The sequence below is a fragment of the Lepisma saccharinum genome, chromosome 2 (genome assembly GCF_977018435.1).
Source record: "Lepisma saccharinum chromosome 2, izLepSacc3.1, whole genome shotgun sequence".
In the NCBI taxonomy this organism is placed as follows: Eukaryota; Metazoa; Arthropoda; class Insecta; order Zygentoma; family Lepismatidae; genus Lepisma; species Lepisma saccharinum.
This window is the reverse complement of record NC_139230.1, coordinates 6,428,906-6,454,499: the sequence shown is the minus strand read 5'-3', so window position 1 is coordinate 6,454,499 and position 25,594 is coordinate 6,428,906. Positions and strand designations below refer to the sequence as shown.

The following is a 25,594-nucleotide window of genomic DNA, read 5'->3' as shown; positions in this document are numbered from 1 at the left end:
ACCTCCAAAATGGCCGAGATCGAGAATATGTGGCGCCCTATCCCCACATCCCCTAAATGTGCCTTCATGCACGGTACCATATGCACGGGGAACTTTACCCTCCCACAAGAAGCTGCAGATTTGGAGATTTATTTACATTTTGTTAGCCAGGAGATTGCATGCCTCCCCCCCTCTCCTCACTTCAAGTACTGGGGGGAGGGGGTGTGTCTTCTTTTTTAGTAATCAGTTCTATATTCTCTAATCTTTTCCTGCATTTCATGATTTTATTAGAAATTCTGGACCAAGAGGGTGAGTGAATAAGTGAGTGTGTGTGTGAGTGAGAGAGAGACCCTAAGAATTATAGGTCTGGCTACTAAAAAGCTGTGTACAAAAGTCCTGGGCATTGTCTAGCAATCATGTTTATATATTCTTATCAATGGTGAGGGTTAATGATGGACTCCCAGCTTCTCATTTTCTTTGCTAACTTCATCATTTTCAGAAAAGTTTTAAGTCAAATTTCAATAATTTACAAAGCCGCCTGCATTTTTCTGGGATGGGGGGTGAGATTTCACATTTTGGCTTTCAGCCATAGAAACTTATATTCCACTTTTTATTGTTGTTATTATTATGCATATCATGCAATTAAAATGGAATTAAAAATGCTTAGGCATTTCTGACAAGTTCAGACTTGAGTTCACTTTAAATATAACTGAAATTGCCTTGTTTACTTTCCATAAGCATCTATAAATGTTTATGAATAGTTTTTCATCTTTTTGTACTTTCTCACGATGCACAGACATCGAACAGAGACCATTTAATCATTTAATTTCATGATACCCGATCCTATGTTTTAACACTCCGAAGGGAATTCTGAAAAGAGCAATTCAAAATGACGGCGCATGAATTGTCAAGGTCGAGAAATTCCAAAGGGTCGTATTCAAAAGTGGTTAATTCTTGCTATTTTCTGCACTATAAATATCAGAAATATCTTGAAATCAACAGTTTTTATTTCAGAAGTGCAAAAGCAATCGCTTGAGGGGGAAATAGCGTGTAGAATTCGATATTTTCACCGCGTCGGCAATTGGCGAATTCTTTCAGTCCCGAATGTTGGGATTATAGAATTTCCCTTCCCCCATGGTCCTAGTTACGACCGTCATGGCCGTAGGCAGGAAACAAATTCGGGGGGGGGGGGTTCATTCATAATTGTTCCCATGGGCGTCGCCAGAAATTTGAATAATAGAAATAATAACAATAATTGTACAATAATAATTAACATTTCATAATAATAAAACAATTCTATTCCATAATACTTACTCAATCCAGCAGATGAGTGAATATCCAGCACAAGTTTCTTTTTGTTGTTTTTTACGTTTCATACAGTGTGTACTGAAATGCACAATTATTATACTTCGTCATTAAACTTTAGATACCTTCAAGAGAAAAGCTTTAAAAGTTAGATGGAAATTTTAGTCATAAAGCTTTTGTTGTTTGACTTTAACATTAAATTTTTGGAATTTTGAAAAGTGTGGAACCAGTTATTCTTTTTAAAAACTTAGCCTGGTGCATGGATTGTAACCTCAATCGCGAACGTAATGCGCTACAAAACTGGAGATCCTAGGTTTGAACTCCTATCTAGGGGGATTTTCGACTTTATCGGACAGGCAATTTAAAAGCTGGAAAGGGAATTTTGGGACAATCATAAGGGAATCTACAGTCTATATTCCTTGTGACGCAGGAGCAACACTGGAAAGATGACAGCAGAAGTGATAATGGAGGGGCCGCGGGTGGGCTACGATTCTGAGAATAAATCCTGTTTCACTCAAGTTCCAGAATTCCAAATGTATGAAAATTCTAGCTCGATCGTTTCAACATTGTCTCCATGTATTTTTGTGATGCTTCGGGGAAAAAAAATTGAAAATTTGTTACAGATTTTGGTTTCTGAACTTCCATTAATCCAACATGTCAGAAGTTTCTGGGGGGGGGGGTTTGAACCCTAGAAACCCCCCCTCTAAATACGGCCATGACGACCGTCAATATCATTCTAATGTCTCTGGTGAAAACGTTTTCTCGTTATTTTGTTGGACATTGTGTTTAATTGCTGTAACTTACAGAATCACAGGAAACAATATTATTTGAAATAAAATATCACTACAATTTCACCATTCGAATTACATTAACATTTTTCAGATATCTCAGGGGGGCAAGTGCCCCTTTCTAGCCCCCTTGATCATTTAAAATTGTTCCAAATCGATAAATGGCATTCATACATTAGTAACATTGTCACTTAATAAAATACTTCCGCTTCTCGTTTCCCGGTAATAATAATACCCAGTTCCGCCCCCCATCCTTGTCAAAGTGTTGACAAGTTTACATAACATACAGCAGTTGCCAGTCGCTCCATGTTTTGCATCATAGAATGCCGAAAGTTAGTTGTACGATCACTGTATGCTCAAATAAGCTAATCGGGACTGATCCTGCAGTTTAAGGTTGAACCTGAAGTGCCTCTGCTGGGAATCGAACTTGGGACCCTTTGATTACAGAGTGACAGCGTCACCACTACGCCATGGATTTCATCAGAGATGCTGACGAACACTGATTGTGACTGGTCATGACTTTAACCAACAAATCGAAATGAAGAAAGCAACATTATTAATTATCATGCCATATGTAGTCTGAATTTTGCTCTACACAGAAACAGTTCGGATTTAAGATTATTCCTCAGCCACGTTATCTCCCGGCCCCCTTTCACAGCGCAGAACTGTTATTTTCACAAAATCCTGTTTCCCTGCTGGCTGCTTCGGGGATTCTAAGGTTGCCGCTTGTTGCAGAAATCGGGGGCAGCGGTAGGCCTAATAAGCTGTTTTCTTCGTAGGTAAACGCGGCAACCGGGTCACTGCCACAAAGGCGGTCTCCGCGCCGGTTGTTAGCTTGAGCGCACTCTAGCAGAGCACTATTGACATGCAGGATCTGGCGAGTAAAACATTACTGGTGAACTGTCACCACTGGTGTTTGTAACCAGTGGTGTGTGTGTTCGTAAACAACGATAGTCTATGCGTAGTCTAATCATTGTTCATCCTCATCGTCGCGATTAGCCGAAGAGAGAGAAAAGTACAAATTATGCGATTAGCGTCAATTAGTCTAAAAAATCTATGTAAACAAAATTACTTGAAGTGTGTTTCCAGTTGTTGGAGTATGAGAAAAATGTTATTTTGTTAATGTCGACTCGCGTTCAACTGGGAAAAGAAAAAGTATTTACATCTGTTGAGAAAAGGTGCGACAAAAGTAGATTTTCATCAATCAAGAAAATATGTATGCGTGTTTGATACTTGGCAAGAAATTGTTCGAGATTGTGAAGAAAAAAGCAAGACACTTTTTTACGCTCCCACTACAATTCGAAATGAAGGGTAAATCTCCTACAATATCCGCTGTTAAGCTCACGCTGGTCGCCATATTGTTTACAAATATTACATGGTCTACACGTCTACGTTACCATCTATTCATAGATGTAGACATCTGTATTTTACGCGTAGAGACTGTCACTGCTTGCAAGTTCAACAATTCCAAGAGTATAAATTATTTCAACTCACAATCAATTTATTTCTAATTCTAATCTTGCAATTAAGGTACTTATTTTCTATTGCTGACGCGACTAGAAACACGAGTGCACGACCTTAGCTCGCTGTTCAAAGAAAGCACGAAGATGGGACGGAAGACAGAATTGGAAGTTCGTTGCGTCACCTGTGAAATAACTTATGTTCCTTTTGCCCTGATCTTGTGGAATGGGTCACAAGTTCGTAATCTATTTTAAACGGCGATGATGCATTTTAGATGCCAGTGGGTGAGGTGACTCCACACTACGGAAAGATTGAGAGCGTGTCTCCAACTTTTAAGAGATTCTACTAGCGACCGCTTCTATTAATACCCTAAAAGACGCCGCCCACACATTGACGTAATGCGCCTCGCAGAGTGAAGAATGTCCGCGCGCCCAATACGGCGTTTTCTGTCACCCAATACTAACACTCCGGCCAATAGTTACGTAATAATACGTCATGATCCAATGCGACGCTGGGTTGTTGACAATCCTTTGGCGACAGAACATGCAAAGGCCTATCTTACTAGTCTGTGAAGATGTTGCACAATCAACAGGTTAGAGTTAAAGCGTTAGGGTGCCAAAGTTTAGCCCGCACCATCGTCACTTCGTGTTACTTCCGTACCTTCATCTTCTGGTCCGCCATATTCCTCCTTTGATGCACTGTTTTGCAGTTGAATCTCTTGACACACTTTGTAGGTGTGAAAGGGTTGGTTTTGGTACTCTCCCATGGTGTATCTTCAAAACCAGAATCGGTAGCGGTGAGGATTATGCGCCCTCGGTCTTTACATACGTAACCTGGACTCCCAACCGAACACACTGGCACAGTTTGGGCCTATTTCCACAGATCGCCAAGGTTTTCACAACCACCGTGAACAATCTTGCTTCAACGTCTCGGCTTGTGGGCTCTTCCAACGTAGACCCGGACCGCCTTCTCCATCTTTCAGACACAAACGCATACGCATGCTCGCGCCAACACCTTCCCTTTACCCCCTCCTTCACCCCTGCAAATATAGAACCGAATTATTCTTGGCCCAACTATCCGGTTTTGACAGGTCTGCATATTGTAGCATGTTTCGGGCACATTTTTTTTTTTTTAAATAGGTGTCTGGAAATCTGCAAGGATTCTTGGTGCCTAATTCTAAATATTCCAAAACGGCTCTTTGCACCAAATAAACTCGGTGCGTGTCTTCGTGGATGATCGAGAGGAAGTGTTAACTGATCTGAACGCAAATTAAAGAAAGGAGAAACGTGGAAACTACCGTATCACTACGTGCAGATGGCTATTTTGAAAGTGCTAAAAATAACCATCGCCAATGCACGGATCATCGGCAGAAATAAGGTTGGAAGTTGGCTGGAAGGCCACTTGGATACTGACAGCGCACCCAAACACACGAGGTGTCAAACCCGATTTCGGAGCTGAAGACATTATTGTCACTTTTTGCTCTTTGCGTTCTTTGAACTTAGATTTTTTAACACTGAAAATAAATAAATAACCTCTAACAGCACATAATTTACGCTTTGATTCAGAAGAATTTCCCACGCAGTTCCAAATACTGTTTGCAGCTATTAGAATACAGTTTTGGACAAACAAACGTTTTATAGACTCATGAACTTGCAAAATTTAATTTTTAGGTCATGTAGTTGCAGAGATTCAGTTCATGAATGCTTCAAGTAACTTTCACGTATGCAAATAATTAACCTGACGAGATTATTTAGACGGCATGAACATATTCTACCAAATTTCATCCACGACCGATCATTGGATTGATTTGGTGTTTTAAGTCCACTTTATGCACAGTAAGGCTAATTGGGAATGGACCTACCGTTTAAAGTGGGATCTGAACCACTATGTGCCTCCACCGGGAGTCGAACCCGGGCCACGACCAATGAAAACTTCTCAATGCATCCATTTATAGCGTTATTCAGGAAGTTAATATAATGTGATTCCCTATATAAAGCCAATACATTTCAATAGAATAGAATGGTCTTTATTTAAGCAGGCGTGTTTCGGCCTCGTGGGCCGTTCTTATAACCAACCCTTGTCAAAGATACAATAAATGAATAAAAACAGAAAAAAACACATTGATCATGATAATACAATAAAGATTATACAATAATAAAATGATACATTGAATTGATAAGTATACAAGATAAGTAATAAGTCTTTAGTAGTTCATTGTGTGTGTGCGGGGGGGGGGGGGATGTTAGGTATGAATTGTGTGATGTGTAAGTGCAGGTGCAATTGTTTACATATGAAGGTTAATATAGTTGTTGGGACAATAGTAAGTTCTTTAGTTGTTTCTTAAAACTTTGATTGCAAATAATGTTAGTCAATGGTGCAGGCAATTTGTTCCATTCCCTTATCCCTGTAACAATGAAGGACTTGTTTTAGGTGGCGGTTTTATGTTTGGGGATTTTTAGATTGTGTTTCTTGCGGATATTATGTTCGACCGAAGTTCTACGAGAGCAGATCTTATCGAATGCGTATTTTGGGGGGCCACTCAAGTATTTTGTGCATCAAGGTGAGAGTTAAATATTTTCTTCTATTGTTAATGTTTAGCCAACAAAGTTTCTTTAAGTAGGGGGATACATGTTCTTTTCTTTTTAGGTTAAATATGAAACGTATACAACAGTTCTGAATTTTTTGAAGTTGATAGTTTAGGTCCTGGGAGATATTACTGTACACTGGAGCGCAATAGTCTAGTGTAGATAGAACGAGTGCTTGCATAACGCAATCTTTAACATTAGCATCCAGAGTATGTTTTAAATGATACAAAGATTTATGTTTCCCCATACAGCTTTTCACAATACATTCTACTTGCGCCTCCCAATTTAAGTGTTTATCAAACACAATCCCCAAGTTTTTGCATGTATCCACTTCGTTTAGCGGTATACTGCCGAGAGTTGGAGAAGAAGGTGCATTTTTGTGAAGTTTTTTAAAGTGTACCATGAGTTCCTATGATCATGAAGCAAGATTTTGTTGGGTTTAATTGAAGGGAGTTCCTCCGTGACCAATTTGTTATAGCATCAAGGTCGAATTGGAGTTTGGTCATCGCATTATCGTAGTTGTCTGTATTACACTGAATATAGATTTGAGAAACGTCAGCATACTGATGGTAGTGGCAATTTTGGACAGCACGGTCGAAATCAGCTACGTAAATCATATAGTAGTGGACCTAATATACTTCCTTGAGGGACGCCTTGTTGACCAGATAACCATTTAGAGTACGTAACTTCCGGTTCCCGATATTTCACACGTTGTTTTCTGTTGCCTAAATATGATCGAAACCAATTTAACGAGTTACCGGTAACGCCATAGTGATACAGTTTGGCCAATAACAATTCATGATTGATCGAGTCGAACGCTCTTGAATAGTTGGAAATGTTTAACCTACCTATTATTTCTTATAGTGATTTATTTATTATATTCAGAAAATTTCAGAACGCAATAAATAAATAAATTAACAAAAAATATTAAAAGTGGTTAAGGCTTAACATTATTTAGCAGGACTTACTCGGATGGATTACATAGCTGAAAAGCATACCCTGTGGAAAAAAAATTATCCACATTTGGTCGAAAGTCGTATCGCATTTTTTTTTAAATTTAATTCTTTTCTTGTCGGGGTTATAAAGGTTTATATCACATAGGCACACGAAAGTGAAATTTCTGACCGAGGTGCGGCGAATTATACCGTTGACAATTTTGCATAGATAAATCGGTCAAAGAGCGGAGCTGATAGGGAGATTACATTTAGAAAGGGCAAGATATGAGTTCCCCCCCCCCCGCCAAATACATTCCGATGGATACATGGTGAGTCAGACGACTTCTAGTCAACTGCGAGACCGACTTAACCTTAATAAGATCTTGAGTTTGTTTTTGTTAAGCATCCCAGGGTCAAATACCCATACTGAAAGTTTCTTTTGCTGATGAGCAGTAAGTGGACTTACAAGAGAAATCGAAGCAGCTTAGAACTAATCAAGCCAGAGCTAATGCCAGCAATTAATTATGACTATAGTTGTAAATAGGTTTTCAAATGTGAAGATTAAAAAGAGCGCTTAGTTCTGCAGCATCACTGGACAAATACATACAGGTTAGGACTAAAATTTGTAAATATTTTTTACATATTATGACCTGTATATTATATACAATTAATTATTTTGTTCAATATAATCCATTCCATGAGCATTTGCTGGAGTCACGCCGCGCCGCTAAATGTGCGAAAATTATGACCGAAAGTTGGTCACCTTATTAGCCACAGGTCCACAACTATATAAATGTGAATGATAGGAAGTGAAAGAAGGGGTGAAAAGACAAACTCGAATACACATGCTTATACACCAGGATTTCTTATTTTTTAGTATTCTCAACACGAATGGTTATTGGTTACGTTAGGTTAATGAGCGTTACATTTCTAACTTTTACGTTAATCGTGACGATGAGAAAAAATGATAATTACATTGAAAACATCAGAGAGCAAACAACAGAACGTCCATGCCTTGGTCGGGACTCGAACCCAGAACTTTCGGTAATTCTCAAAATTCAATAATCATTTCCCGAAGTGGGGATCGAGACGGAGCACCAAAATAGCGAGGTGACGAGTCGAACACTCAACGTGCTCGGCCACCGAGCTGCACGAGAAAACTTTGTCAGACGTCCTGCAGTCCATTTGAGAAAGTGTCCGAGGCTATATTACATTTTAAGTATTTGCGTCATCCCACCCATCTAATCCCCTATCTCTCTCTCTCATGACAGGTTTTTCTGTATTCCCCAGACTTAGCACCTGCTGAATATATTTTGTTTCCAAAAGAGAAATCCCACTCGAAGGGCCGTCTCTTTGACTAGATTTCGGACATACAGTAAACCGTGACGAGTACAATAAAAAAACATTGCAAAGGACGACTTCTACTGAGGCATCCAGAAGTTACATGACCTTGCAAATCAGTGTGTACAGTTATGATGGAAGCATGTCGAACGCTAACGATAAAAGCGTCATTCCTTTCATTCAAGTACTTTTTCCAATGCCAGTCCTAAAACTTAGAAGATGCACTGTGTATTTTGGTAAGCGCCAATATTTACTCCATCACTAGCCAAAGAACAAATGAACTAAAAGCACCGCCATGAAAATAGGCGGCTGGGCAGAATTGCGATGGTGCCAGCCACATGTGGGAAAAGCAAAGCGAGAGCGGGACGAAAGTCGCTGGTTCCCGTGAACTGTGTGGCAACGTCAACAGGACTGCGTTGCCTATAATGGAGCCCCAGTACTAACAGGTGTGCAATCACAGAGCAGAACGGTTATTTTGAAAAAAATCCGTTTCCCTTTTGGGAGGGGAAAATTTAACGTTGTCGCTTCTCGCCCAAGTGATGGGCGTAATTGGCCGTTTGACCGCGAATTCCTTCGCAGGTGAACGCGGCAACAGAGGGTCACTGCCATAAAGGCGGTCTCCGCGGCGGTTCCTGGCCCGGCACACTTATACTTGCATAGTTCGAGCGTCAGACCGACCTCTCTCCGGGGCACTTTGTGTCACCCCTGACCTTTCGAGCAAATACTGTCAGTTTGTATCACATGGATTACAAAGACCAACTCTACAATGGGTAACAGTTCGTTATATCGGAGAAACTTTTCTTCAAATTTCCAGGAGAAACTACTTACGGAAATCAGTTTCTGTAGCATTCTCGAAGTTCTTCGAGGTATTTTCTTTCATCTTTCAATGTATTTCAGCCGGAAATCAATTCCCGTTGCTTCAATTTAAGCGAAAACATAACCACGCCGGTTTTTAACTATGTTTGCCTAACCAAACTGAACCTAACCTAACCTTCTGTGAATGGTCCGTGGGGCTATCCGGGAATGGCTTTTGGGGCTATTCGTGGATGGTTATACGATCCCAAATGGTTTTTGGGGCTATGCGTGAATGGTTTTTGGGGCTATCCGTGAATGGTTTGTGGGGCTCGCACCATGACGTGCGTTCCGTAACACTTCGAGAAATGGCTTATTTTAGTGTAAAAAATGTTTCTAATCGTGTGAAAACCTAAATGGCACCTTCAAATATGTTCCGCAATACACAATTGGTAAGTACGAACCATACGAAACACAAAATATCCGATTTTAAAGTGTCTCCGATATAACGAACTGATACCCTACAACGAGATCTTTCATTCTCTTATTAAACCTCCGAACACACGGGGTTTTGCTCCGACGTGGAAACAGCGCGAACTTCTGCCACTCGCCTAATTTCGTGGGTACTTTTCACCAGGGGTATATTTCACCCCATAATCAGTATTCGAAGTGGAAATTCTTAGCTGAGGGGTGCTTTATGAAAATGTTCTTAACTAAGGGATAGCATCCCCCCCATTTTGAGCACAACCATAATAGTGTTGCCTTCTCAAAACTCCTTCAGTTTGAGTTATATTCCTTCGACGCCATCGTAATAATCAACATAAATTATTGTGGCTGAAATGGCATTGTGTGTAAAATATATAATGTTAAGATGGCATTCATGTTCCAGGGGGAATCGTGGCTCCCTTTAAGAACAGAATGAGATCAAATAACACACGGGAAGGTTAACCCGTAAGGACGCACGTATGGATTAAAATTACCCAGCCGGTTTTGAAATATATATTTTTTATAATTTCCAATAAGTGCCCGAGACCACACTTCTCAGTACCTTTCCCGTGAACTCTTCGGAATGTTCTTTACCGCCAATGCTGATGAGAAATCAAAGTCGCTGAGAGGGGACTTGGAGGTAACTATAAGAGTCCATTCGATTCAGTCGTCGTCAACTAATTTAAAACAAATTTTATATTTGTCAACAAGCCTAGACCTAATCAAACTAATACACTCTATGATTATGCCATAAGTTATTTACTAATTCCAAGAGTACATATTAATTCACGTATAAAGTTAAAAGAAGAGAACGCTATTTACAAGTAAACTTGTTGGGATCGGGGCATAGACTTATAAAAAACAAATTTACCGGGCCGCAGGATCACAAAGGTAGAGAACAACGGGACTAGAGCACCTGAAGCAATGGTCTTTCAACGTTTGGAGCGACCGGCGAGATGGAGGCGAGGGAGTGATGCAAGTAAAAATGGAAACATTCCGTCTTCCTTTCCGCGGCAGTCTCTACCTGAAACGGTCAGACGGTTGAAAAGGCTGCTGAACGCTATCCCAGGAATATGTGAAGCAGTACACGCTGCTGCGAAGGCTGGTAACTGCACTCGCTTTCTCCCCCTCCACGCAATCCAGTTCCCTCTCACGTGTTCATTGCTGGAGCAGTCTTGCGTTACTACTTGCGCAGAGACTTCTTTTTGTTTGCTTGCTCCAGAGATAAGGGAACAGAGTTACCCTACAATTCCTGCATTCCACTAGGCGTATTCTTTGTGTGTGTGTGTGGGGGGGGGGGGGGGGGATCCTCGCTTCGAAGTTTTTAACCTTCGATCCTTGCAGTAAAAGATCCTTGCCTCGGGGGCTTAGTGGTTAGCGATTCAGGTTGAAATAAACGAGCTTCTTCGAGACCCTGCACTTTGGGCAGAGTTTGATCGTACCGAGGGGTGGAAAGCGCGTGAACAAAAAGTGTGTCGCATATGAACAGTGACTTCGACAAGACAACAAATATTGTGATTTAAATATAATAAGAGACGTGTGAATTAATCTATCACTGCAACTCCTCATTGCAGGTCACTGAATTAAGATAATGGTGGGGGGCATACCTCAAAACAACTTATTTATTTTAAAAACTTGAAGGTATTGAGTACCGTATCTAAGTCTTGCACCAAATCTAAATGTATTCTTAATTTCATTGTTTGATTAGTCAATTAAATAATCTGAATGTGGTTTATTGAGTGAAAATGTTATGCGATATGACGAATACAAATATTTCCTCCTGGTGGAGGCAGAGAGAGGTCGGCACTAAAGTTGAAGTTATGCCGTAAACTACAGACATTTTCATAATCTATGAAAATGGAGCTTAGGCTAGACTAATAAAAGCAGAAATAGAAACTTGAAAGAAAGAAAAAAAACGGATTCCTCCCGCGATCTTGAAATACCTTAAGTGCAATAGGACACCAATGCTCTATCGGCTATACAAGTCTTAGCTTGAAAGTATTACATTTTTGTCCGGTGTTGTAGTTAAAATCCATAGTTACAAATTTGCGCCCCTTACCTAAACTATTCATTATATTTTAAATGTAATATCGAAAAATTGTGACTCAGTAAATGCCATACAAAACTATCGTGAATTGAATTCCTTACACTCCGAAAATGTATTCTATACATTTTTTAAATAGGAAAATATAATAGCGAAATGACCAGCGAAAACAGTGTTTCCTCAGCCATCTTGAAAGACGTAATCCAATTCGCTCAAATGCAATAGCGTTCCTGTACTCGGAGATATCTACACGTATTTGCAGTCAAGTTGGGCAGTACTAACTACGCTACAACATTCCTGCGAGTTTAGTTCTATAAGCTCAAAATCTGTAGCCTGCACAGTTTTGAAAATGCCACTAAAGATCAAAATGTGGAGATTACACGTAGTTACGGTAATCATTATTGAAAGGCATTATATTCATGTCTACATCTTGAGACCGATGCATAAAAAGTGGCTTTGGGCTCTAATTTCATCCTGTCGGTCTCTCCAAAGTTTATTCGCAATATCGCAAACCATTCCAGGCCGGCTCGGTAGCTCAGTGATGTCTGTATCCGTGGCGGAGTGGTTAGCTCAGCGTGCTACGACGCCAGGGGTCCCGGGTTCGAATCCTGGTTAGGACATGGATGTTTTTGTTTGTCGGGGGATACTAACGCATAGGGGTATTCCTTTTATTAATTAAAAAAAAGTGGTAGAGCAATGCCACGGTATGTGAGAGACCCGGTTTGGAGTCCTGGTCAAGCCTGCCTGCATTTTTCGCTGAAAATTCTACGTAGTACAACTCCCGTGTGTGAATTGTCACTGTTGTTTCGCAGATGATCAGAGCAAGTAACATTCCATACATGGGCTCACTGGGCCATGCGCCTCCCTTTACCGAAATTTGCCAAAATATCTAAAAATATTGATGAATACAATGAAGGTGTTTGCAATGCTGCTCATACGTTCATTATTTAGTCTGAAATTTCATTTTGAAAACTAACTAATGTGATCTGAACGAGTTTGTGAGCAAGCCGAAATTCTATTCTCACAGTTCTTATCATGGTGAGACGTGCGTCTTATCTCCCTTCCTGCAGAAACCACAGAACATGCCATGGTTGACATTGTCAGACCCAGGTCATCTTCTTTCCTCTCTTATTTAAAATTACCAATTTTGAACATTTCATCACCCTTCCTCTTAGCCTGTGCTTATGAGAACAAGGCTGTTCATTTATATATGTATATCCTCTGCCATGGAATATTTACATTGTCCAAGTGCCGACTTCAATGGTGGAATGGTTAGCACAGCATACTACTATGCCCGGAGTACTGGGTTCAAATCCCAGCCTTGGCATGGGTGTTCTTTGTGAATGTACCTTCATCAATTTCATCATATCATCACTCATCCTCATCTTTGCGATTAGTCAAAAGTGGCAGAAAAGTAAAGTAAAATAAACTCAACCAATCACATTGTACAAGGGTATCATTATGATCATGGATATTCTGTTTAACTTCAGGCAACCACCAGGGCATTGGAGGTGTATAATATGTACCCTGAGATGAGGAAATGCCACAATCAGACTGTAAGATACCACTGTTCAACATATATACCTCATCCTTCATGGAACGTCGTCCAAGTGAAACTTCATAGGCAGGCTGATTAAGCCTCCCGCAGAGGAGGCTAATGAAATGACAATGAGATCGAGAAAAGAAAGAAACAACGGGAGAAAGTGATACTGGCAGAGAGGTTACTGTGTGCACTGTGTAAGAAAGCTTTATGCACGTAAACATGAAAGTTTGATGTGAAAGTTGAAGTCTGTGGGATCGCTACGTTGAGAAACACCATGGCACACTATAATCATTCTTGTCCTTTGGGTTAACCTGGAGAGGGACAAAAGCGACATAAAAATATATACAAATACAGTTATTAAAATAACACTCATCTGGCCAGCTCTGTATATGCCCTGCTGTCCCTTATTCTCTCTCATTTGCAATAAAAACAATTCAGTACAATATTGCCTGATACCAGTAGTCACATAAAAGGCTTACACAGAAAGGAAGAGTACAAGAAGAAATTGTTGAATCCACAACCTTCCCACCTCTCTTGAATGTAAATAAAACAAAACGAATTCCACAGCCACCTTCATCCATCTTTCCCAAGAACTCTGCAATCATCTGGCCTGGAAATAGCCCATCATGATAGTAATGCTGGTTTTAAAAATGCCCACCTTTTTTACCCCATGAGTTTGCAAGCAGGAATTGGAAATGAAAGACTCTTTACCAGGCAGTTACATGGCTTCGAGAAGTTTGGGTGTAGCTTCCACTTTCAACCATGCCTTTGATCTTGTCAATCATCTGCTTCCCAGGAGGATGGGGGTTTATCCAGCATTTCTTGGAAAATCTACATGCAGAACTTCTTGTGCTGGCCTTTCAACTAGTCACAAGGATGGGCAAACAAACCTTTCAAAAAGGACAAATGTTGCTTTTGACCACGCTTCTAGTGACCCAAGAACAATGGTATTGGTGGAAAAATTGCAACCGATACATACCAATACTGGACCTGCTGGTATTGGCTGATTCAGATACATTGGTATCAGTATCATCTCAGCCCTAAACTCCTTGTCATGCTTACTTTACAGTGACGTATTATCAGCATTGCAACCCTACAACTTTTGTTTGTCATTGCATGCCTTCGGAGAGAGTGGTTAGAGAAGAGTTTCATTAGGTTAGGACATTCCAGAAGTGTGGTTTTGTGAGAGAAATATTATTTCTGATATTAATATTTGTTGAGATTCAAGAAGTATATTATATATATCGAACCTGTTAATACTGAGGGGTTGGCAATGAGCAAAGCTTATCTGCATTTCCGAATCTTGCGCACAAGAATATAGTTCCTTAGAATAAAACAAACAAAGACGTATGAAATAAAAAGATATAGATTGAAAATAGTAAATATTGAACATTCTTTAAAATTGAAAGTATTTATTACCTCTTTCATGGTAAATGTAAGATAGAGAATGTCAAATACATTGGTTCGCTGGCCAAGCCAGCAACAAAGTTGGAGTTCACAAAGAGGCTAAGAGCGAGTTTATATTTGTCTGCTTCAGTACTCAGTAGAGAAACATGGCGTCCTCTGCTAGCAGTTTGGTTGTTTCACTGGCTCGTTATTTCAAAGCGTACTGGAAAGGGAAACCTTTGAAGCAAATTGTTTTAAATGTTTATTCGTATTTGCGGTGTGCTTGTCCAGCTGAGTGTGTGTGCAAGTGTTGTAAAAACTTCGTGTATGACAGGTTTGCGAGAGCGCTATTTTTAAAATGAAGAAGGAATTTTGGCAAACAGGAAGGGTGACAAAGCCTGGGAAGAAAAGACCTCGTGCGATCGGGAAGTTAACTCTATTGGCCACAATGGATGACTTCACAAAGAGTGCAATTCGTACTTCACATGTTCTGGGGCAACGGGAGAAACTAAATACCAACTGTTGGGAAAGTGACCACTGCAATCGCGAGTGATCCTGATTTGCCATCCGTGTCTCCCCAAACAATGTATCATGTGCTATATGACCTGGGTTTCGTGTTTACGAAAAGAAAGCCATCTTCAGCTTTGATTGAACGAGATGACAATGTTGTCTGGCGACACCAATATCTACGTTCAATAAAGCGATACCGCCAAGAAAACAGAGACATTTATTATTTGGATGAAACGTGGGTTAATGCTGGACATACTGTAAACAAAACTTGGGAAGACACAACAACAGTGGTTTCGCATTGACAGGCATTCCTTCACGGACTCAATGTTGGATCAAAGCAGCCATCAGGGAAAGGGGGGAGGCTCATTGTCATTCACATCGGAAGCGACGAAGGTTTTGTGGATGGTGGTTGTTTGTTGTTTCGTGCCAAGAAAGGTGTCGGCGACTATCACCAGGAAATGGATGGACAACGTTTCGAGGAGTGGTTCGCCAGTATTTTACCGAAATTACAGCCAAACAGCATCATTGTTATGAATAATGCTCCCTACCATTCCGTTTGCCTCGAAAATGTGCCGACCAATGCATTGCAGAAAGGTGATATCCAGCAGTGGCTTTCGCAGAAGGCTCGCGAGCAAACCGAGCAAAACCAACACAAGTTCGCATTAACAGATTGCATGATTAAAGTTGAACTTCTGAAAGTTGTGGATGGTGTGAAAGGAATGTATCGTGAATATAGAGTGGACCGAGCAGCTAGAGAAGCAGGACATTCGATTCTTAGGTTGCCTCCATATCACTTCGAATTCAATCCCATTGAATTAGTGTGGATTGAGGTGAAGCATTATGCTGCTTCCAACAACAAACATTTCAAGTTGAACGAAGTGAAGTTGTTATTTCACGAGGGATTACAGCTAGTGACACCTGATAAGTGGAAAAGCTACGTTAAGCATGCAATCAATGAGGAACAAAAATTTTGGGACCTGGATAATTTGATTGACAAGACTGTGGACCCACGCATAATTGAAATTGGATCAGGAACATCATGTGATGCCACTTCCGATGACGAAATTATGAGTGGAGTAGAGGAGTTACAGTCATCATAATGGTAAGTTTATTTATTAAAAACACCATTAGGTTTTTATTTATAAATGAAAGATTTCTTATGAACAAGTACAATTCAGTTGAAATGTTTTTTCCCCGAGGTTGTGAATTAATTCAATAACTTTCCATTACACGATATTTGTTTGACTTCCTGCTGTAAGATTCAGAGATTCCGAGATTCCCCTCCACTTTCCCTCTCCGGATCAGCTGTTAGGAGGAGCATTTCGCAACGCTTTGTCTGCCACTTCAACAACTCGAATGCGATGGAGAACATTTCAGAGTATCTCGCAGTGTGATACAAAAGTGTAGTTCATGTGAAAGCATACGTCACTCTATAGAAAGCATGACAAAGAGTATAGTATATACAATATTCAAACTTCTTGTTGGGGAAAATGTGGTAGTATGAAACTTGCAGGTAGGCCAAGACCAAGATGGAAGAACAATATTGAGATGAAACTGAAGGAAATTGGCAAGGATGGTCAAGAATGGATCGTTCATGTCCAGGATAGGAACAAATGAAATTCTTATGTTGGTACTGCAATAATTTCCATCCTAATGAATGCAAGAGTGTAAGTCAGTTAAACATATTTTTCACCTCCTACACCTTTGAAGTTAAAGTAGCAAAGAACAAAGAATAGATGTAATCTAATCTAGAAACAAAAATGTGAAAGTTAACTCCTCATATTTGTTACAACCTTAAACAAACAAGCAAACCAAAGGTCATAATGTATTTGCTCCTCTGGCTTCTGTTCCTAAATTACAAGAGTAGGGAGTCCCTTAATGCATCTCTCCCAACTAGGTTTACCAAGGCAACTCAAACTTGTGAAGAAAAAGCCTAAAACAAACTAATTTCCTATTTTTATGGCTGCCATATTTAAGCATCACTTAAGAATTAATGTTACGGACAAACAAAGTTCTCTCTGATGAACAGTGGAATTTTTATGTTTTGCTGTTATCCATTACATACAATAAAATAATCGGTTTCCACACTGGACTGTAATTGTACTCTAATAGAGCCAAACTGAATCTTTCAACAAGACTGGTGTCTGTGTATATGTTTATGTGAAACACTGTAAATATTTACTATATATACAACTGAGAAAGCATGAGCAGTGGCGGCGATTGGGTTCCAAAACCGGGGGAAGGGGTGGGGGGGCAAGGTGCCAAAACAGGGGCAAAGACAGTATACACGTGTATTTTGTTCTTGACATTGTCTATTGCTGTACAAGCTTAATGACAATAAATTATTATTATTATTATTATTATATTTCCCTTTTTAGATAAGGTTTAGTATAGTGCGGGGGTAAAAGTTGCAAAAAGTGGGGGGGGGGGGCAACTGTCCCCCATAATCGCCGCCACTGAGCATGAGAAATACAGCATGTCTCAAAATGATTACTGGGGGGTTTCAAGTAGTCTGTATATTGCAACAGACAAAGGTGAATGTTCATTATCGTACATGTATGATAAGAATGGCTGTGAAAATTTGCTACCCTCAGTGCTTATCATTTTTCCCAACAGTCACAGCAGCATAGGTGTATTACAAGATGGCGACTCCCATGCAGAAGTCCTTTTTTGTCATTGAATTTGCAAGGTGTGGTTCTGCTGTTTCAGTTCGGCGAGCTTTTTGACGGCAATTTTGAAGTGATCCTCCATCTGATAACAACATTCGTCAATGGTTTACAATTTTGAAACAACTGGATGTATCTGTAAGGGGAAGAGTTAAGGATGTTCAAGTGTGTTGAACGAATGCATCAAGAAGCACTGGACTGCCGGAAGGATGTGTGCCATATCGCAAAAGGTGCTCACATTGAACATTTATAAGTTACACTATGTAAACTTGTTGATTCATAATTGGGAAAGAGACACGGTAGTATATAAATATGGAGAAACTAGTACTCACTTTATCCGCGAAACTGTTTTTTCTTCTTTGTTCTATTCCTTTCAGTGGCCACTGCCACCATCCTCATTGGAACTCGCTGTACTGTTGCTTGGCATGCGTCTTTTGTTTGTAGTTCTCCGGCTGCCAGTAGGTGCGCTGTTGTTAACTGTACGTCTGTGCCCGTGTCGTCTGCTGCTATTTCCCGGTGTTAACTGTTGTAGTAGGGGAATCCAGGTGTGGTGTGCCTGTCCGCTATCGATGTTCAGCTTGTGAGGGGAAGTGCATTATGGCATGTGTTTCCTTGATTTTGGTGTCTACGAGTGTGTGGGCAGTGTGTTTGACTTGTACCTTTTGAATTTTATGGCTATGGTATTTGATGTGTTTGGCAAGACTAGTAGTGGGTTGGGCTTTTTTTGCATCCATTAGGTGCTGTTGGATTCTTTCATTGACAGATCTGATGGAGAGGAAGTACCGTTTGCGTTTGTTTAGTTTATCAGCTATTTTGGCATTGCGTTTGTGCGCTACTTTGATGCCATATGGGAGAAGGGCTTTGGATATGTGGTTGGATGTGGTGGGATGGTAGGGGATGGCAAACCATTTATATTAGTTGTTGAAGGTTGATTCTGGCTGGGTTGCTTGTGGCTGGTTAGGGTGCCTGACCTGTATTTCCACTTTACTGCACCAAGTGGAAAGTTGAGCTTCTGTGTAGCCATGTTTCAGGGCTATTTCAATGATGGTGGCTATTTCTTCTCATAGATCCTCTTCTCTGCAGCAGTAGGAGAAGGTTCTTCGATAAAAGTTCAGCCACATGTTAGCTTTTTGTTTGGGGGGATAGCTAGAGAGTGTGTGTATTTACTGATTGCCTACATTTGGTTTTCTGTAGATAGTGGTTATGAATTTGTTAAGTGCGTGGCTGATTATGATGTCCAGGAAGCTGATCTTACATTTTCCTCTTGTTCTATGGTGAACCACCTAACGGATGCAAAAAAAGCCCAATCCACTATTGGTCTTGCCAAACACATCAAATACCATAGCCATAAAATTCAAAAGGTACAAGTCAAACACACTGCCCACACACTCGTAGACACCAAAATCAAGGAAATGCATGCCATAATGCACTTCCCACACGAGCTGAACATCGATATCGGACAGGCACACCCCACCTGGATTCCCCTACTACAACAGTTAACACCGGGAAATAGCAGCAGACGACACAGGTGCAGAAGTACAGTTAAGAACAGGGCACCTAGCGGCGGCTGGAGAACTACAAACAAAAGACGCACACCAAGCAACAGTACAGCGAGTTCCAACGATGATGGTGGCAGTGGCCACTGAAATTAATAGAACAAAGAATAAAAAACAGTTTCGCGGATAAAGTGAGTACTAGTTTCTCCCTATTTATAAACTTGTTGAGATGTTGTTTACTTCCACATAAGCTGTGTCTTGTACCCCACATATAAGGGAAATTAAATGACTATGAAACTCCGATAATCATTTTGGGATATGCTGTATTGTGGGCATCCCACTAGTGCAGTGGCTTACACTGCCACCTTGTAATCAAGGGATTCCAAGTTCAATTCCTGGTAGACACACATTGCACATTGGTTCAGATCCCACTGTAAATGATTAATTACTCATCCGAAGATGAAGTGAAGTGCTTGAGACTTGGAGAAAAGTGTAGATATTTGTATGGTTCAACATGGTGACAGTGAAGCAGGTGAAGGGGTGTTCTTTTGGAAATTATCCTAGCTGAAGATATGACAATCCTCCTCCCCCTCAAGCACTGCCTGCCAGTGTTTGTTTGCCAAGAGCAAGCATTGCAAAAAAACACAGTTAATAGAATTTAATATTGCCAAAAGGAGCAGGAGGAACGTTGAAAAATACAAATTGAAAATATACAATTCATGGACATGTTGGTGAGATCTTCTGGAGGCCTCCCCAATGGCATAATGGTAAAGTCTTTACTTTGTAATCAAGGGGTCCTGGGTTCTATACCTGGTGGAGGCATGCAGTGGTTCATATCGCACTTTAAATTGTATGTCTAGTCCCCATTAGCCTTTCTGTGCATAACTGAAGTAGAGTTCTCATGGGTTATCATCAAAGTGTAAAAACTGGAGTTCATGCCAACTGCAGTCATGCCATTGAAAAGAACGAGTTCTCTATCTCACGATACATATCAATGTGAATATTATATAATTTTATTTTACTATAGCAACACATATCTGAACACTTCAAAATTGCACATGTTGGAAAATTGTGACATGGTCATCATGTAACAATTACTTATCAATACTACCACTAGGTGGGACCTCTGATATGTAATAGATGGTAAATACTACTACACTTTGTTTTACCCTTGATGTGATAAAATAGTTGTTGTATTATGATAGTGATTCTATGTACTATTTTAATAACTAGTATTCCAAATTTATTGTTGCTCAGAATAAAAATACTTTTTAAATAAGTATGCATGGCAAAAATAATTCTGTTTTAACCCTAAACACTGCGCACTCAATTTTACATGAGGATGAACTTTATTATCACACTTTCAGTATGAATATCATTGACAATAATAAAGTTTTAATGGAGTGAAACTGACTTGTTGACACAACCACCATTGAGAAAAATAACCTTTTCCCTCGACACATGCACAAACATGGTAATTCTTACAATTACACAAGTTTTTTTGCTTTAGCAATCCCTTTCTGGAATACTAAAGCACCTATTTGGGAAAATCGAAGTACAAAATGCAGGCCCGTAGCCAGAATTGATCTCCAGGGGGGGCTCACAGGTTATCAGGGGGGGCTTTGTAAATAAAGTCCATTTTTCAAAAGGTTAACAATGTTAAATGAAGGTAAATTATGTGTGTGTGAGGCGGGGAGGGTGGTCATTAGGTTACATAAAGTTTAGAAATATCACACAAATGCTACATTTTTCTATATCTCTTAAAATATCACTTTAAGTGTTAATTGGCTGCTACTGAAATCATCCCTTACTACACACTCCAAACTACGTTTGATGATACAGATATTTATATTACACAAGAAAAAATGGACAATATTCAATCATAGTGCCTACCGTATGCGCACATTCCACTCCCCAAACCAAAACAATAAAACTCCCCTTCGTTCCCAAAACTTGGGAGCTGTTAACCTTTGACGCAGATGCGGAGGGAATTTGCATAATGACATGAAAGTCACAGATTTCTGTATAAATGGGAGGTCACAACAGGGGCAACGAAGGTGCAGATAAGGAAGTTCCTTTGTGAAGGAACTTTCTGAAGTCTAGAGAAGAGAATCTCCTAAATACTTGCCGCTACTTACACTTCTTCTTATAAATAAGATGAACGAATGTAATAGCTGCTGTTCATGCTCCCTTAATTTATCCTTCACCAAAGTTGTGAGCAAAATAATATCTGCTGTCTACATTTTCACTTTTCAAACAAATTACACAAAATAGTTTTACCTAATGTCAAAGGGGGCTGACCTCAGTGCCAGGGGGGGGCTGACAATAGTTCTAGGGGGGCTCAGCCCCCCTGGCCCCTGCCTGGCTACGGGCCTGACAAAATGTATGACAATTACTGTGGTAGCCCCTCTATTGTCAACATCAGAAATGTTAATATTAACTTATCCATGAAACTATTTTTCATGACATTCTATGAATACCAGTTATGCAAATAAGTGAGTACTTCATTTCAGTACATTAATTTGCTACTGCATTGTTCTTTCCCTGAGCATGAGAGAAATGTGTTTTATTATTTGTAGACTTGAAGTAAATAAGGAGATAAGCGCCATTTATGAATATTTGAGCAAAATTAGTTTTATTGGAAGATAAACTAGCAGATGAATAGTCATGTTCAAAAATTATGGATAATTGGAAAATGTGAAACCAAACAAAGTGAAATCACCAGAAAAATAATGCAAGACATCTTCCAGAATGACCACAGCAATTTATTGCCTCAGCAGACAGCATGGCATAAGACAAGTAAATAGCCTCAGCAGACAGCATGGCATGAGACAAGTAAATAAACAGCTCCCATGTTGGGCGTTTGTGATATACCAGTGTCACTACCTGAAGACAAATGGTGCAGAGAGTCCACACAGATGTGGGGTCAGATCAAAGGGTGACTGAAGGCTTGGTAAACCAGATGGTAGTGTTTCAAGAGCTGTATGTGCCACAAAATGTCATTTCAAGAATCTGGTGGATATTCCAACAGGATGGAAATATCTGGCTGCTTCAGCACAGGTCTTCCATGGGCTACAATGGTACGGAAAACTATATTTGTCACTTACTACCACCCAGCAAAGGTAGAGTACAGCAATGGACTTTACTAGACTTGTCAGAAGACCCAGGGATGACTGTTTCCATGAATTGTATGCCCAAATGCCTACAAGATGCACTGGGGTTCTGCTTTGTTCACAGAGGAGTGCACATTAAGTCTCCAAAGTTATTCACACAGTCCTCATCTGGAGAGAATTCGGATCTAATACATCCCCTCCAATATATTTTAAGGCCAAGTTTCAGAGAAGGTGCTATCATGGTGTGGGGTGGCATCATGCTGAGTTGCATCCCTTCATGTGTTTGAACAAGTAACCTAGCATTTAGCATTGATATGTCCAGCTATTCATGGGTGCAATGAGACCAGATTTCATGTTTGTGGATGACAGACAGCACATGCACTCATAGAGCAACACTGGCTGTCTGAAAACAGAATATCCAGTGCATAGTGTGGCCAGTTCAGTCTCCTCAGTCCAATTGAAAATTAATGAGGTATATTCATGTTGAGGGGAATAAACAATGTGGTTGATAATATAAGATGTAAGCGAGTTACTAAAGATATATCCACTTGTAAATGTTCTATTAATTTCGGTGGCCTCTGCCACCATCCACTTGCAAACTCAATGCTTTACTGTTAGGTTGACTTCCGGTTCCTGTTGTTGTTTCCTCGACTACTGCTAGGGGTGCTGGTGTAGCCATTTAGTCTGCTGTGCGCGATGGGTTTGAGCTGTTGTAATAGCGGGAGCCAAACATATGAGCCTGACCGCTGTCAATATTCAGCTTGTGTGGAAAGTGCATAATTGCATGCGTCTCTTTGATTTTGGTGTCGATTAGGGTGTGTGATGTATGCCTAACTGAAACTTTTTGGATCCTGTGTTTGTTGAACTTGAGGTGCCTTGCTAGTCCGGTAGTGGGTTGGGATTTTTTTTGCATCCGCTAAGTGCTGTTGTATATGCTTGTTGACAGATCTGATGGATCTACCAATGTAGTGTGAGTTGCACTCACACTGGGCATCATTTAATAGAACATTTACAAGTAAGTTTCGCGGATATATCTTTAGTAACTCGCTTGTCTTATAATGATGTATACTTGGGAGATGTGATACAAAACAACATCCATCATCTTTAACACTCCAGGAACTCCGGACAGCAGGAAACCCATGCAACAATTTAAATGAATGAATGAAACTCTCTTTGGTTGAAGAACACTGACTGCAACATTTTGCCCTCTCATTTCTGTTAGAGGCTGATCTGGCATTATCCAATGAGAGAGGCAAATATCAACTTGCAGGTTTGTAAACAGATCACATAGTTCCTTCCCCACCAATAGCATTGCTGAAATAATTGACAACTTCTCATTCAATTTGCTTCAGCCATTCTAGAACTTCTACTCCATTGGGACCACAGAACTCTATAACCCGGTGATAGAGATGTCAACATGATTTACTACATCCTTCACTGTGGTGGGTCAGCATACAATATTTTAACTCTATCCACAGCACCAATCAAAAAGGCCACGGTGGCTCAGTCGGTAACGCGTCTGACTACCATGCTAAAGGTCCCGGGTTTGATCCCCGGCCGGTTCAAATCCAGGAACTTTTCTAACGATGGAAGCGGCCCCGGCACCCACCCAGCGTCGAATAACATGGGTACCTGGGGGGTAAAGGTGGTCAGGGGCGTGATGCTGATCACATCACCCCCACTCAAGACCGGATCAAGAAAGTGTGGGGCGTTACCCCCACACCCCCTATACGCCTTCATGGCGTGGTGCTATGCACAGGGGAGCACTTTACCTTTTTTTTTACCTTTACAGCACCAATCATTCAGAATGAAGTCCGTTGCACCTTTGTTTCAGGAAGCTGTTATTTACCTGTTTGTGGACCACTATAGCGATGCTACCAAATATCAATTGGTTCCATATTATCCTAATTTGACTATTTTGGTTGGCTAAAGGAAGTGTCCTTATTAAAATACACTTAATTTTTGAACATGAGTCCATTTTAAATATAATGAAATTGTTGTACAGAATAAAATGTTGCTAGTCACTTGTCATGTTTCATGGGAATACCACATCAAATATTAAGTTGCTTCATCAGTTTCTTCTCTTCTGCAAAAGCAGAAATTACACCAGAATCTTCTTCTCACAATAGTTCATTTTCAATGCAGACATGACTATTTGTGTAAAAGTCCTGAGATACAAAACAATATGTTCTTACCTTCTGGGCCTCATATAACACACACACTGTCCTTTATTCTAATTTAATTTTTGCAGTTTCTACATTCAATATATTGCATGTGTGATTATAGAAAAATAATTTATTACTAGTGTTGGGTGATATATCGTCCAGACAATATCATCCAGGCAACATCAATTAGATGATATATTGTCACGATATTTTGGCAATATATATCATGTCGGCGATATATCATCATGATATTTTGGCAATATATATCATGTTGGTAATATATCACCAAAATAATTTAGCAATATACAGAAGGTCGATCCGCGTATATGTGTCCGATTTTGGACTAGCACTAACCTTATGAAAATCCACGGGATCACCATTGGTTGGCCTCAATGTGATCACTGTGTGTCTTGGCAATAGCCCTGCACCATAACTTCCATTGTAGGAGCTTACGATGAAGTACAGGAAGTGAAATCTTCTGCCATTCCTCCTGACAGGCTTTCCAACAGGCCCCGGAGAGTGGTGACACGATGAGAGGAAAGTGCCCGTTTCAGTACACAAAACACACAGCAATTCATGGGACTCGCATCCGGTGACTTCACCAGTATATCGTGAAATGAAATACCCGAATGCCGATGTCTGTCGCCATATGTGACAGAAAGTTCTTAGTAGAACGAGATGTATGTGATGAGACCTTACACCGATAGGCCTCACTGAGGTAATGTTCACGGCTTTTAAATCCTTCCGAAGGTTTAATTTCTCACACAGGGTGTGGTTCACAGTTGACTGGGCCACGTGGAGTCGTATGGCCATCACACGTTGCGTCGGGAGGTTTCCTTTAGTGCCATTCGATGCAGCTTCCGAGACACGGGTGGCATCACTGCAGTGCAAGCTCCCTTCCTCGTCCCCCTGGTGGGCGACTGAATAGCTGGAACCTCGTGCTTTTTATGCCGCTTGATTATGTTCTTGATGGTCATCAAACCCAAGGCACATCCATGT

At 40.4% G+C, this 25,594-nt stretch overlaps 1 protein-coding gene across 3 annotated transcripts in view; it reads right to left on the bottom strand.

Annotated features, from left to right (window-relative positions):
• The window catches only part of cher (filamin A protein cher), a 361,674-nt gene that overhangs the window by 14,141 nt on the left and 321,939 nt on the right, over window positions 1-25,594 (bottom strand). The gene's annotated exons all lie outside the window — the stretch shown is intronic.